Source organism: Podarcis muralis, chromosome 16 (genome assembly GCF_964188315.1).
Source record: "Podarcis muralis chromosome 16, rPodMur119.hap1.1, whole genome shotgun sequence".
Taxonomy (NCBI): domain Eukaryota; kingdom Metazoa; phylum Chordata; class Lepidosauria; order Squamata; family Lacertidae; genus Podarcis; species Podarcis muralis.
This window is the reverse complement of record NC_135670.1, coordinates 28,773,723-28,787,640: the sequence shown is the minus strand read 5'-3', so window position 1 is coordinate 28,787,640 and position 13,918 is coordinate 28,773,723. Positions and strand designations below refer to the sequence as shown.

The following is a 13,918-nucleotide window of genomic DNA, read 5'->3' as shown; positions in this document are numbered from 1 at the left end:
TCATCTTGGGTCACCCTCCTCTCTGCACGTTCCAGCTTGTCAATGTCCTTCTTAAACTGTGTTGCCCAGAACTGGACATAGTATTGCAAGTGTGGTCTGAACAAGGCAGGATGGAGTGGTACTATTTCTTCCCTTGATCTGGACACTCAGCTTCTGCTGATGCTACTGCAATGCGCTCTACGTGGGGCTATCTTTGAAGGTGACCCGGAAACTACAACTAATCCAGAATGTGGCAGCTAGACTGGTGACTGGGGGCGACCACCGAGACCACATAACACCGGTTTTGAAAGACCTACATTGGCTCCCAGTACATTTCCGAACACAATTCATAGTGTTGGTGCTGACCTTTAAAGCCCTAAACGGCCTCGGTCCAGTGTACCTGAAGGAGCATCTCCACCTCCATCGTTCTGCCCGGACACTGAGGTCCAGTGCTGAGGGCCTTCTGGCGGTACCCTCACTGCAAGAAGCCAAGTTACAGGGAACCGGGCAGAGGGCCTTCTTGGTAGTGGCACCTGCCGTGTGGAACGCCCTCCCACCAGATGTCAAAGAGAAAAACAACTACCAGACTTTTAGAAGACATCTGAAGGCAGCCCTCTTTAGGGAAGCTTTTAATGTTTAACAGACTATTTTAATATTTTGTTGGAAGCTGCCCAGAGTGGCTGGGGAAACCCAGCCAGATGGGCGGGGTAGTAATAATAATAATAATAATAATAATAATAATAATTTTTCACTCAGTTCAATTTTTGTTTCCTTTGTACGGTATCTGTGTTGTGTGTGCACCAGCAGTTGACTGGTGGCTTTTCCCCCAATTAACTATGTCTCGTGAGGGTCAGGCTGGGTGCCCTTTTGTGTTTTAACAATGGGGAGGGCAGGAATGGAGGCTAAAAAAATGTAGCCATTGGCAGATCTCGGAAAGTAAAGGCTCCCCAAACACCATCAAGTAAAATGGTTGAACTCCTTCCAAGCCCCATAATCAGGCCTCTATCTGCAGCTGAAGAATCTTCAACCCTTGAACCCTTTTGTCTTTTGCTCTGTTGTCACCCCGCATTACACGGTGTGAAATGGCGTGCTTTTGGCTACGATGACTGTTCAATGCGGAAGATGGCTAAAACCGCAGCCTCGTGGTGCTTGTGAACCGTATTGTTCACCCGCCGGCCTGATTCGTCCTTGAGTTTTCAATCGCTCCGAGTTTCAGGAACGACTCTCCCTGGATGCCATGATACGGGTTGGTCCCCCAGAGGCCCTGCCTGTTGGGAAGTTATTTTATTTATTATTTATTAAATTTGGCAATTGCTTTATCTTGGGCGACCCAGAGCGACGTACAAGCAAACAAGCAGACAATAAGCACTCTATAGATGCATTAAACCCAGGAGGAAAGAGAAATACATTACAAACATCCCACCTGCTTCTAAAAGGCCACAGATAAAAGGCGAACGGTCTGGTTGAACAGGAACATTTTTGCCTGACTTTTGACGATTCTTCATAGGACCCTTATTAGCCCGGTTTCCTTCCTCTGGATAGGCTCCAGTTTGCCCCTGTCCTTCTTAAGATGCCCAACCCAGAACTGGACCCAAAGATCCTCTTTTTCCATCTGTAAAATGGATACATGTGTGGCAGTCCAAAGAGTAAGGTAAAGGGACCCTGACCGTTAGGTCCAGTTGCGGACGACTCTGGGGTTGTGGCGCTCATCTCGCTTTACTGGCCGAGGGAGCCGGTGTACAGCTTCCAGGTCATGTGGCCAGCATGACTAAGCCGCTTCTGGCGAAACCAGAGCGCATGGAAATGCTATTTACCTTCCCGCTGCAGCGATATCTAGTTATCTACTTGCGCTGGCGTGCTTCCGAACTGCTAGGTGGGCAGGAGCTGGGACCGAGCAACGGGAGCTCACCCCATTGCGGGGATTCGAACTGCCGACCTTCTGATTGGGAAGCCCTAGGCTCTGTGATTTAGACCACAACGCCACCTGCATTCCTTAGTCCAAAGAGTACCTCTGCATTAAGAGAACTGGTGCAGCGATGGGTGGCAAACTCTCTCCCCAGAAGCCTGGAGAGCAGCTGCCAGCTAGGGCGAGACAAACTCTGCGCAAGGCATCCCTATGAAAAACTTAGCGGAAACCATGACCGTGTGGCTCAGACTCTGAAGAGAGATGCCACAGCTAGGACAAATACTGGAGAATTCGCTTTAATCGTATTGCAAAGGGCTTGCTGCAAGATTGCTCGTTGCAGCTGGGTCCCACCAGAGTGGGTCATCTGTTTGTAATTACATTGCTCAGCTACCCTAATCTGGCTAACTTTTTGAGCTGATCAAGCTTGCCCACGCTTCCTGGGTCTATTACTGCTTCGCTGGACAACTGCAGCAGCCCTTTCGGACCTTATTAGAGCTGCAATTGAACGCAGTGCTTGCATATGCACACACTCACACGCGCGCACACACGGCTTGTGCCAGCGCGCTCTCTCTCTCTTTTTATAGCTCTTCTGGGATAAATTCCATTCCTTCCTTAGCTTTAGGCTGTCTTGGCTGGGGAGCAACCTCAGAATCCTTGCAAGGCAGGCAATTCTCAAAGTGCCGAGAGAGGCGTTCCTGAAATTAAATTCTACCCGGGCACTAAACTGGCAAGCTGTTGGCAGCCTCGACTCCGATAAATCACACTTCCCTTTGTCAAGACGCTATCGCTGGGATCGGTGATTTTTTGAGATCTGTGATGCATCGGTGGGGCAGGCGGGGAATTGGGCTTTCGACTCGCAATCTCGAGCCGCTCGGACTGGCCCAAATAATAATAATAATAATAAAGAAAATCTGCAAGAAGCTTGTGTGTACTGGGAACCCAAATCTTGCAGCAAAGTCCAATGAAGTGTCTGGCATGAGGCCAGCTGAGACTTAGCTGCCAATTCTTACGCATGCAAAAGTCTCCTGCTGCACCAGTGAGCTTGTTAACATCTTATTTCTAACTGGCATTTTAAATGTCGCACCCACACCATGCATTAGGGCTGCCATAGGTCCGGAATTTCCCAGACTTAGCTGGGATTCACCCATCCAAAATTGAGTCCGGGTGGAATTTTGTAAAATCGGTTTTAAATGTCTGGAAAAACCCGGACGCATGGCAACCCATGTCGGAAATATTCATTTATTGTCAAATTGTCTAGAGATCTTGAGATCATCTTCCAAGGCCCTTATTTGTGTGCCTCCTCCTCAAAAGGTCTGGAGGGTGGCAACACAAGAGCGGGGCCTTCTTTGCAGTGGCTCCCCATCTGTGGAATGCTCTCCCCAGGGAAGTTCACCTGGTGCCTTCATTATACATCTTTAGGCGCCAGGCAAAAACGTTCCTTTTTAACCAGGTCTTAGGCTGATTTTATTGACATCCTATGCCCTTTTAAAATGCGGGGGTTTTTTTGGGGGGGTTGTTATTGGGTTGTTTTTATTTTGGTTATATATTTTGTGGTTTTATATTTTGTTTTTGTTCTGTGAACTGCCCTCAGACCTCCAGGTTTAGGGCAGTATATATTTCAATAAATAACAACAACAATTGTAATAATAATAATAATCCCTAGCTAGCAGAAACAGTGGTCAGGGATGATGGGAGTTGTAGTCCAAAAACAGCTGGAGACCCAAGCTTGGAAAACCCTGCTGTAAACCTTAAAGCTCTTTTGTTACACAGACACACCGCCATTTGACATTCCACACCTCCTGGCCATGCGCTGTATGTAGTATTCCCTGCCTAAGACCTACTGAGGAATGAGCTCAAGTAATAATAATAATAATAATAATAATAATAATAATAATAATAATAATAATAATTTATTATTTGTACCCCGCCCATCTGGCTGGGTTTCCCTAGCCACTCTGGGCGGCTTCCAACAAAGATGAAAGATACACTAAAATGTCACATATTTAAAACTTCCCTGAACAGGGCTGCCTTCAGATGTCTTCTGAATGTCAGGTAGATGTTTATCGCTTTGACATCTGATGGGAGGGCGTTCCACAGGGCAGGCGCCACTACCGAGAAGGCCCTCTGCCTGGTTCCCTGTAACTTGGCCTCTCGCAGTGAGGGAACCGCCAGAAGGCCCTCGGAGCTGGACCTCAGCGTCCGGGCAGAACGATGGGGGAGGAGACGCTCCTTCAGATATACTGGATCAAGGCCGTTTAGGGCTTTAAAGGTGAGCACCAACACTTTGAATTGTGCTCGGAAACGTACTGGGAGCCAATGTAGGTCTTTCAAGACCGGTGTTATATGGTCTCGGCAGCCACTCCCAGTCACTAGTCTAGCTTGATTAGTTGTAGTTTCCGGGTCACCTTCAAAGGTAGCCCCACGTAGAGCACATTGCAGTAGTCCAAGCAACATAATTTGCTTGCAACTTACAAAATGTGTGTTCTTTCCATGGTTTGGACTTGCCACTGGGGGGGACGATGACAAAAGGGCTCTTTTGCCTTTTAACAGTGGTGTGGCAGGCAGAAATTCAACGGGCCAAGCCTTTCCTAGGACAGAAAACGCAACCATGGCCCAAACTTCCCCAAGTGGTTTACAACAATCAATCCCTCTTCCTGAGCTCTTTGAAAATGGTTCCCCTAACGACTCTCAGCAACCGTAACGAATTGCAGTTCCTAGGATGCTTTGGGGGCAGGCATGGCTGTTTAAAGTAGCACAGCAGTCCTTTTACATGTATCGCGCAGGCAGGGCCAGATTCTCCCATCTATACACAGCAAAGAGCAGGCATAGGCAAACTCGGCCCTCCAGATGTTTTGGGACTACAAATCCCATCACCCTTGACCACTGGTCCTGTTAGCTAGGGATGATGGGAGTTGTAGTCCCAGAACATCTGGAGGGCCAAGTTTGCCTATGCCTGGCAAAGAGTATTGAATTTTCATTCAGCAATCCCTGGGAATGTGGGCAAACGTCTTGGATTGATCCCTATCTATTATTTCCCTGCCTTTTGCACTCTCAGGATGTATCCAGATATGGGGAATATTGCAATCATTTTCTGGATTACAGTGGTACTTCGGGTTACATACGCTTCAGGTTACAGACTCCGCTAACCCAGAAATATTACCTCGGGTTAAGAACTTTACTTCAGGATGAGAACAGAAATTGTGCTCTGGCGGCGCGGCAGCAGCCGGAGGCCCCATTAGCTAAAGTGGTGCTTCAGGTCAAGAACAGTTTCAGGTTAAGAACAGACCTCCGGAACGAATTAAGTACTTAACCCGAGGTACCGCTGTATAATGTTACTGCTTCTGTCTCGTTTCCTAACATTCCTTTCACACTGCAGAGCCTGTTGCATTATGGAACTGTGGCTTTTTGACCGATATACCAGCATGATGCGCTAAATTTCATTCACATCAGTGGCCGTGTTGTGACACAACAACAGAAATCATTGGACAATGTTGCTACTTCCTTTCGGCCCCCGCTGCCTTTCCACACATGCAGGTTCCTATTCCTCCAAGATAACAGCAGGAAAGAACTGTATGCCCAAATTTTGTCACTTTACTCCCACAATTTTTTGGCTTGAGGGGGGCTGCAAATTGCTCCCTGCCCCCTGGAATCAAATAACTCAGAAGCGAGCAGAAAGCATGCACTATATTCCCTTGGTTTTCGGGAAGTGGCTTTTGTCCCAAGTGTGAAAGCTCAGATATAACATAGAGATGGACAGTTAGAGAAATGTAGAGGAAATGGAATAAACGTTTGTGTGAATACAAGCTCTGCTTGACCATTGCTGCCACATCTGCAGTCTCCTTCTCTTTTTGTGAGCAGGGAGAAGACGAAAGGTCGGGTCTCTTCTGACACTTTGCTGGGTCTCTCTTATCTCTATTTGTCTGGCCAAGCCCTTTGGATTGGAATGAGAGACCTCTGAGTCTAAAACTTTGAACTCTTAACTCTTAAGTTAACAATCAAAGCAAAGTTACTGGCAGACAAGGTTAACTGAGCTGGCCAGACATTACTATTTTCTAAAAATTTATAACCCTTCTAAGAGGCCATAGTAAGGAGGAGGAGGCAGGCTGCAAATTATAAATACTTTAAAAAAGAAAGCACCAGCGAAATAGAACAATTAAAACTACAGCTGAGATAAAGTGGGGTGAGGTGTTGAAAAAATACCACCCTGTAGAGGGCCTTCTGCAATTGCTTCTGAATGCTTTCACCTGTCTGGGAGAAACGGGCTTCATCCTGAATAACTTAACCATTGCTACCTGGGATGTTGGCCCATTGCCAAATCTGATTGGCTGCATCGCGTCATGATGTCATCCCAGCTGCTATGTGTTTCCAAGGTATTTGGGACAGTCCACCTTGGGATAGCCACTGCCCTTGCTTGTTTGCCCTCAGTGATGTCACCACGTAGACAAACGTGATTGGCTACAAAACAGTGAGATGCCGTCCTTGCAAACCAGCGATGAACAAACCGGTCCATCTAGCTCAGTTGTCTACGCTGAGCAGCATCTCTCCAGGGTTTCAGGCAAGCAAGTGGGAGATGCCATTGAGTTAACCTGGGAACTTTGGCATTCAAAGCAGACACCCTACCTGCTAGGCTATGTTGCTTCCTCTAAGTGCACTTGCAGGAAGGGAGAGAAGTCCCACTAAACTCAACACCTACCGTACTTTTTGCTCTATAGGATGCACTTTTTCCTCTCCAAAAATTAAGGGGAAATGTGTGTGCGTCCTATGGAGCGAATGCAAGCTCCTTGGCTTCAGCGATAGCAACGTAAAGCCTCCAAAGTGCAGATGGAGCGCTCCCTCCGCGCTCCGGAGGCTTCGCGTTGCTTTCGCTGAAGCCTGGAGCCTCTGGAGCGCAGCGGGAGGTCCCGCTGCACTCCAGAGACTTCGGGTTCCTTTTGCTGAAGCTAGGAGAGCAAGACTCTCCTGGCTTCAGCAGAGAGGGAGAGCTGTGCAGCGCCCCTTCAGCGAAGCAGGAGGAGAAATGGAAGGGGCTCCGTTTCTCCTGTCACTTCGCTGAAGGGGCGCTGAGCTGAGAGGGGGAGATTTTTTTTTTCTTGTTCTCCCCCTCTAAAACAAGGTGCGTCCTATGGTCGGGTGCGTCCTATAGAGCGAAAAATACGGTATTTCTGAGCAAATTCAGCTAGTAAAGCATCTGTCAGGTTGGGAGTCAGGTGTAGGTCAGCAGCATGACAGTAGCATATTGGTCTATGTTTTGGCTTCGTACCACCATGCAGGGACTGATGCTTCTCCCTGAAGGACCATCTTGCCTCGAGGGGAGGGGAGAAGGAAGAAGTTTGAGGAACAGAGAACAACAAATGGCCAGATCCTTCCACCCCCATATGAAAGAAGGCATGCCCTTTTCAGGAACACTCCATTCCATCCCTCCCCCTGCTTTTCTGCCACTCCCTCCCCGTATTCAGTGGCCATGCAACTCCTCATTCAGCTGTGCTTTGTTGCCCCTCCCTTACGATTAGGGTGTATCTGTTTGCTGTAAGTCTGCAAACCTTGGGGTTCCCCCAGACCTGCTAATTAACATCCCTCTCGTGCACAGATGAGGTTTTGGTTACATACCCACTCGGGATGAGTTAGCTCCCTATTAGTAAATTTGATAAAGCCCCTGTGCGGGTATCTGTCCACCGAGGGCAGAACTTCATGTATCTGGTGAAGGGGTCCCCCCAAAGGTTCTGCCACAACTGCGGCACAAATCCTATGCATGTGTTGACTAAAACATAGCATGTTCTATGGCAGCCTTCAGCAACCCAGTTTTTTCTCTCCAGAAGCTGGAAACTCCACCAGAACCAGCCAGCACAGCCATTCCACAAAAGAGGTTACTTCTCTGCGCTCCCCTATCCTACCAAATAGTATATGGAATTTAGTAAAATGTGATTTTTATTGAATTATGCAGGGCTTTGGTGCTATATTTCTTCCTGATTCAGCACAAAAGGGTTCTGGAGAACTTGCCAGCTTGACATTTTGGATGATCATCAAGGCTTGTCTGCAAAGCCCTCACCAGGTCTACTCTGAGACACACCCCACTGAATTCAACGGGGCTCACTCCCAAGTAAGTGGGGTTAGGCTTGCAGCCTTAGAAGTTTCAAGTTTCCTTATGGACCAACACATCTTCGCTTTTCATAGGCGATTGAACGTGCTTAGGCGGCCAGCCTCTCCACTTTCACCCGAGAGCAAGTCTCGCTGAAAGCAACCGCCATTGGATTTACTTCCCAGTAGACAGGAACAGAATTCCCCTGCGCTGGTTCACTCTCGGGAAACGGGGAGAAAAGAGGACCTTATCTCGGAACAACTTTAAACAAAGCTCATCCCTTCCCCTGCCCCCATAATCCACAGGAGCGTCGCTGCCCTTAAGTGCTTTCAGGACCGTGCCCTCCTTGTCCTCCAGAACTTGCGCGCTTCAAAAACCAATCGTTGCGCGTGCATTTACACGGGGCTGCAAATATATCCCAAACCCGAAACATCTGCCAAGATGCATAAACACATACGAAGCTCCAAAAACACAGCGGGCAGCCCACAATCGGACTTCCCCCACCCCTTATACAAGGCTGTGGGTGCTTCCAAAACGTCCACCCTCCCCAAAAGAAAACTTGCATCCAAAAGGTTTGCTCGCGCAACGATGGCGCGCCTTCCTTTTCCATTCCATCTACCACAGGCAGAAAATATGGGAAGTTGAGGGCGAGGGGGGAGTTCGAATTAAAACGGAATGAATGAATGAATGGACTGACTGACTGACCGAGGAGCCCCCCTTTCCTTCCGCGCGCGGGGAAGACACGCGCGCCCGCTTGGCCAGCCGCGCACTCCGCTCCGCTCTCCAGATGCCGGCGCGCAATTGGCAAGGGGGTGTGGTGGGAAGCGGGCGGCGAGGGTGTGCGCGCGTGTTTCTGGGCGCGTTCAAAAGGTGAGAGGGGACCTCCCGCTGCCCGCGCAGCCCCTTCCAGCTTTTGCAAGACGCATCGCCCCCAAATAGCAAAAATGATAGGAATAAACAAATGCAAACGCTGACCCCCCGAAGTTGCAGAAGAGGAAGAGCCGTGGAAAGGCTCGTTCCTTTCTCCTCCTCTAGTGGCTCTTGCGCCTTCCTTCCCCCCATTCCACGTTTCCCCTCCGCGCACACCCCTTCCCCCTCTCTCTCTCTCCCTTTTTTTTTTCCTCCTCCCTTGCCCATTTTGGCTTATATTCAAATGTGGGTCAGGGGTGAGCGGCTCCCAACGTCACCAGCTTACAAGATGGCGCTGAGAGGAAGGCTGTGAGATAAGGAACGGGCTGCTATAAGCCGGGAGGACAGGCGAGGAGCGAGGCGGCGGCGGCGGAGAAGGTGGTGGAAGAGGTGGCTGCGACGGGGGACCCTCCCGGGAAAACCCCCTGGCCCCAAGCATGCCGGCGAAAAGGTAAGCGGCCGCCCGAGCGGGGGACTCCGGGGCTCCGCCGCGCTCCCGGCAGGGGGTGTGTATGCATGCCCGTGCGGATGCGCGCACACGTGTGCGGCGCTGGCCGGACCGCCGCCGCCGTTGCCCGGGTTTGCCTGGCGCTGCGCTGCAAGCAAAGCCCGCCCCCCAAGTCCGCGCGGGGAGCCCACACAAAGGAAGGGCGAGCGGACTCCGCGCAGCGCGCTGTGCGCGTCGGAGAGGAGCCGCGATGGCATTTTGCAGCGGCTCCTCAATTGCACCCCCGGCGTGCAAGCCCAACAACAGAAGCCCGGCGTGTGCAATACATACATACACACATATATATAGAATATTAACGTGCCTCTTTTTTATGCATTATTCCCCCCCTCCCTCCGTTTTAATTTTTGCAAAGTGCGCTATTGGAAACGAGAGCCCTCGCAACTCGCCGTGGCCGCTCGCTTTGCAAACTTTGCCTGGCTCCCTCTCCTCTTCCTTCCCTCTTTGTGTGTGTGTGTGGGGTGTTTTGCATTGCTCTGCCCTATGGCTGAGCCCATGCCTCCCGGGGGGAGGGGGAGGAGGAGGAGGAGGAGGAGGAGGGGGCGGGGTAGAAGAGGGAGGGAGGGAGGGAGGGAAGGGGGCATTAGCCAAGCTGCTGCAGCTGCCGCCGCTGCCTCCGCGTTGGACAAGCCCTGGGCGAAGGGGTGGGGGCCCCTGATGGACGGCTCTCCCCTCCCCCCCTCATTGATTCCCACTCTTGGAGGTGGGTGCAGCTAAGCAATTATTTTGAGAGAGGGGTGTGTGCGCGCGCGAGGGTGGGGGGCGCACATGGAAAAAGCGAGCGCCAGGGGGGCGTTGCATTTTGCATAGGCTTGCGTTTGTGGCAGGAGCGAGCCTTTCCTCCTGCAACCGGGGTGGGGGGAGGTTGGTTGGTTGGTTTGGAGGGGGGGGCAGGCGGGCTCGGGGAAAGGCTTGCGGAGGGGGGCGCTGGAGAGACCCGGCGTGGCATGGCCGTGGCTCGGGCTGGACCCTTCCTCCACCCCTCCGGTCTCCTCGCCGAAGCGATCCGCGGAGCCCCCCTCGATGGCGACGGAAAGGTGACCCCATCCCCACGACCTCCCTTTCTTCCCCCTCGGGCCGAGCCCCTCTTTCAAGCTGCGTTTGAACTTTTGCCACATCGCTTGCGCCTCCCCCCCCTCCTTCCTTTCCCCTCCATCTCCATTGAGAGCGAAAGAGACACAGGCGCTGTGGGGCGTTGTTAAGATCTGGGGGCTTTTGTTGCTGCTGCTGCGAAATTCAAAGGGACTAGAAACCGGAGGCTTGCCTTCCCCGGGCGGACTCTCGGGGTTCCCGCAGCAGCAGCGCCGCCGCCGCCGCCGCCGCCAGCCTTGCAGCCTCGAATCCCTTTCGGGAATCTCTAGATTTTCCTTCTTCCTTTTTCTGAAATGTGCTGCTTTAAGAATACTCTCTCTGAAAGGCGCACACGTTTCAGCAATGCGTTACTTTCATGCTGCCCGGGAGTCAGGCTTGCCCTTTTCCCTCCCCGAACTGAATAGCCTCTCTTCTTCCCCACCCCGGGAAAAAGAAACAATTGAGGAATAGTCTTAAGTAAGGACTTCAGTATATATGTATGATGTGCATTGCAAAAGGCAAAAGGGAAACCCGAAGTTTGTGGATTTTCAACCAGAAAGCTTTCCCTGAGTTTGCTGTTGGTGGAGAAATGGCATTTCTCTCTCTGTGTGCGCGCAGTTTTAGTCACTTTTGATGCTATTGATGAATGAAATGTGTGTTCCTCTCTGCATGGAAAAAGGCTCTCCCTCTCTAACTGGATGGCTGATATTTGCAAATGAAAGTCGCCCATTTGGATCTTGCTGAGAATCTTGGTTTAGGGACCCTTTAAATGTGAACTTATGGAAGAAGGGAAGGGAAGAGGCTCAAAGACCTCCTGTTTTTAATTTCTCCCAGGTTGACATGGGTGCACCAGGGAGGGCAGAAGAGGGTGCCTGCGCCTTAGTTCCCACCCCCCCCTCCAACACACTACAGTTTTTTTCCCTTTATCAGAGATGCCAGCTGGGTCCTTCTCTTTTAGTCATTTTACTCACGATGACTGTTGTGCCATTGGCTGGCGAGGTGTTTTGAACTTTGCCCTTAAGATTTTTGGAAAAGAAAACCCCAGCTATTAAAAATTCTTATAATACCCCCCCTCCCCGCTTGAAAGGAAATAAAATATGTTTATTTCCTGGGACGGTTGTGTCACTTAGGCCACTCTGTGAATAGTGTTTGGACATTGGAAGGTAGGGTGCATTTTTTTGCATAGCGAATTCAGCCTTAAAAAATTGTACACTGAGAGATGCGTGGCAAAAGGTGATGTTGGTTTGAAGGCAGGTGGGTGGGTTGGGGAGTGGGGGGGGAGTTAAGGTGGTGGGGGAAGCCCTTTGGAAAAACAGAACTCTTGTTTTGACCGCGAAGCATTTCTTGTTTTTCGTTGTTGTTTTTTTACGGAAGATAAAACACAATTTCATTAAGAGTGGGGAGATAGTTGCTTGAATAATGAGTGGTGGAAAGGAAAAGAAACGGCTTATTTCGAACAAAAGATTTGGGTTGTTTTTTCCCCCCCAGAGCCAAACTTCATCTTTTCATCAGGCGTCATAATTGGCTCTTTAGGATTGTGCTGTTGCAATTCCACATGTGGTCAGTGACATGAGGGGAAATTGACTTATTCCCATAACTGTTGGTGGCTACTTTGATGCTTTCTACCCAGTCTTGAATTGCGACAGTGCTTAGGTTGAATTCCTTTTTTTAAAAAAGAAACTTCTGAGTTTGGAAACAGAATACATAGTGGTTATCCTTTTAAAAAAAAAAATATATATATATTTTTTTAAGATACCTGAACCTAAATCAAGTTGATTTCACTGGGATCTACAGATGGTATTAAGTGGGTGCAGAAGTTAGTGTTTCTTTTTTAAAAAATCCCAGCAGTGCCACCACCTGCTTCCGTCATGTCATCTCACCAACTGGGGATCCAAAATAAATTTGAGAATAAACCCCTTTACATTTGTTCATATGTTCTCTCCAGGGCATAAATCTCTCGTTCCATTGGGATCCAAATTCATTCCACACACATGCATTCTCTTAAGTGGACTGGTGCAACGAAAGACATGTTTGAAGTTGTGCTGTCAATGCTGTTTTGGAAAAGTGACGTGCGTCAAAAAAGAGGGCGAGTTTTTAATCTTGACCGTCCTTAAGGGGGATGCAAGCCATGCTTCCTATGCGATAGCTCACCTTTTCAGATGTTCATGCACCTACTTCTTAAAAAAAACAAAAAACCCAGAAGCAGCAACGTCTCTGTGTTAAAAAAGATCTGGATCTTGCATGCCATTTTCAAACTTCCCAAGATGTAAACATCCAAATAAATTTTTAGTTCTCTCTCTTTTTTAAAAGGAACTCTCCGTAGAGAATAGCACCTAGGTAAAAGAAACAGCGTCAAGTTCTTAATTTGTGTAAGCTGCTGCTGCTTTGCTGAATGACTCGGGCTGGGAAACTTGTTATCGATACCTGAAAAGTGTGTTATATAGATGCCTGAAGCTTTAAGCTGTCACGTGGTAAAGCTCCTGTCCTGTCTGTCAGCCCTGGATAGTTTAGCAGAAGCAACTGTGTGATAAGGAAGCCTCAGACCTGGGAGGTGGATGGGTGCTCTGTAATTGTTTGGCCAGGGTTTTAGATGGGTGGGGGGGGGGGCGGAAAGCTGAAATGGATTTACGCCTAACCCTGGGAGCTGCAGTTCCAAAAATTTTCCTACAATGCTGCTGAAGGTTTTGGTTTTTTTTTGAGGAAAACAAACAAAAAGGGCCAGCAAGGTGAGGCAATTTGAGGAAGCTGGTGGTAAACTCTCTAAAAAACCAGAAATGGCCTATTACCGGTTTTCTTAAGGGGGGGGGGCAGCGCACAAACAGCATTGTTCTGATCACTGGCATGGGGGAAAAATAAGACATTTGATCCTATGGATGGTCTTTATTTTCCTTTTCGCTGTTGCAAAATGAAATCCCAATTTTGCATCGGCAGATGGCTCCTTTGAAAGCCCTGGCATGTTAATGGGAGATCTCTTTAGTAGGGGTTTGCCATTTCACAAGAGAGTTTTATTTTTGTATTGTAAGGCAAACCCACGTGCATTTCTTTTTCTACAGTCGGGTCTGACTTCGCCCCTTTAATTTGCAAGTTGTGTTAATCAGGAATCTCTTGCTTTCTTAAGGCTAGTGCTTCTGGTTTCCTCGCAGCTTAAGACCCCTCGCCTCCTTCGGGCGAGTTGGTTTCAACAACTCTGCAGCAGATGTTGTCTTGGAAAGTTTTTTTTTTTTAAGGGGGGGGGGGGAGAGAGGCGGAAACGCATTGCATTTGTGATTCAGCCATTATGCAGGCTGTGACAGTCTAAGCTCAATGGGGTCTGAAGAAGTGGGGGGAGGGGGGTCTTGCATTTCAGCATCGCTGGACATGCCGCCTCCGTTGGGCTCTGCGGCGAAAAAATTAACAGGGCTCAGCTGTTGAATTGCTTACGGAGAAATCCAAGCCCGGCTATAAAAGCGGGGAATTTTTAAATCGTAATCGT

The 13,918-nt window shown here is 49.4% G+C and overlaps 1 protein-coding gene across 14 annotated transcripts in view; it reads left to right on the top strand.

The window, feature by feature from the left end:
- The first annotated feature begins 8,764 nt into the window (after positions 1 to 8,764).
- Positions 8,765 to 13,918, top strand: part of HIC2 (HIC ZBTB transcriptional repressor 2) — a 177,362-nt gene continuing 172,208 nt past the window's right edge. For 3 of the 14 annotated variants that reach the window (XM_028709682.2, XM_028709681.2, XM_028709679.2), the window contains exon 1: positions 9,095 to 9,321. The gene's annotated coding sequence lies outside the window, so the exon portion shown is untranslated. Of the gene's footprint in view, positions 9,322 to 9,960; positions 10,079 to 10,270; positions 10,413 to 13,918 lie in introns of those variants that run through there. The other 11 variants (XM_077920482.1, XM_077920483.1, XM_028709684.2 and 8 more) reach the window with 6 other exon arrangements.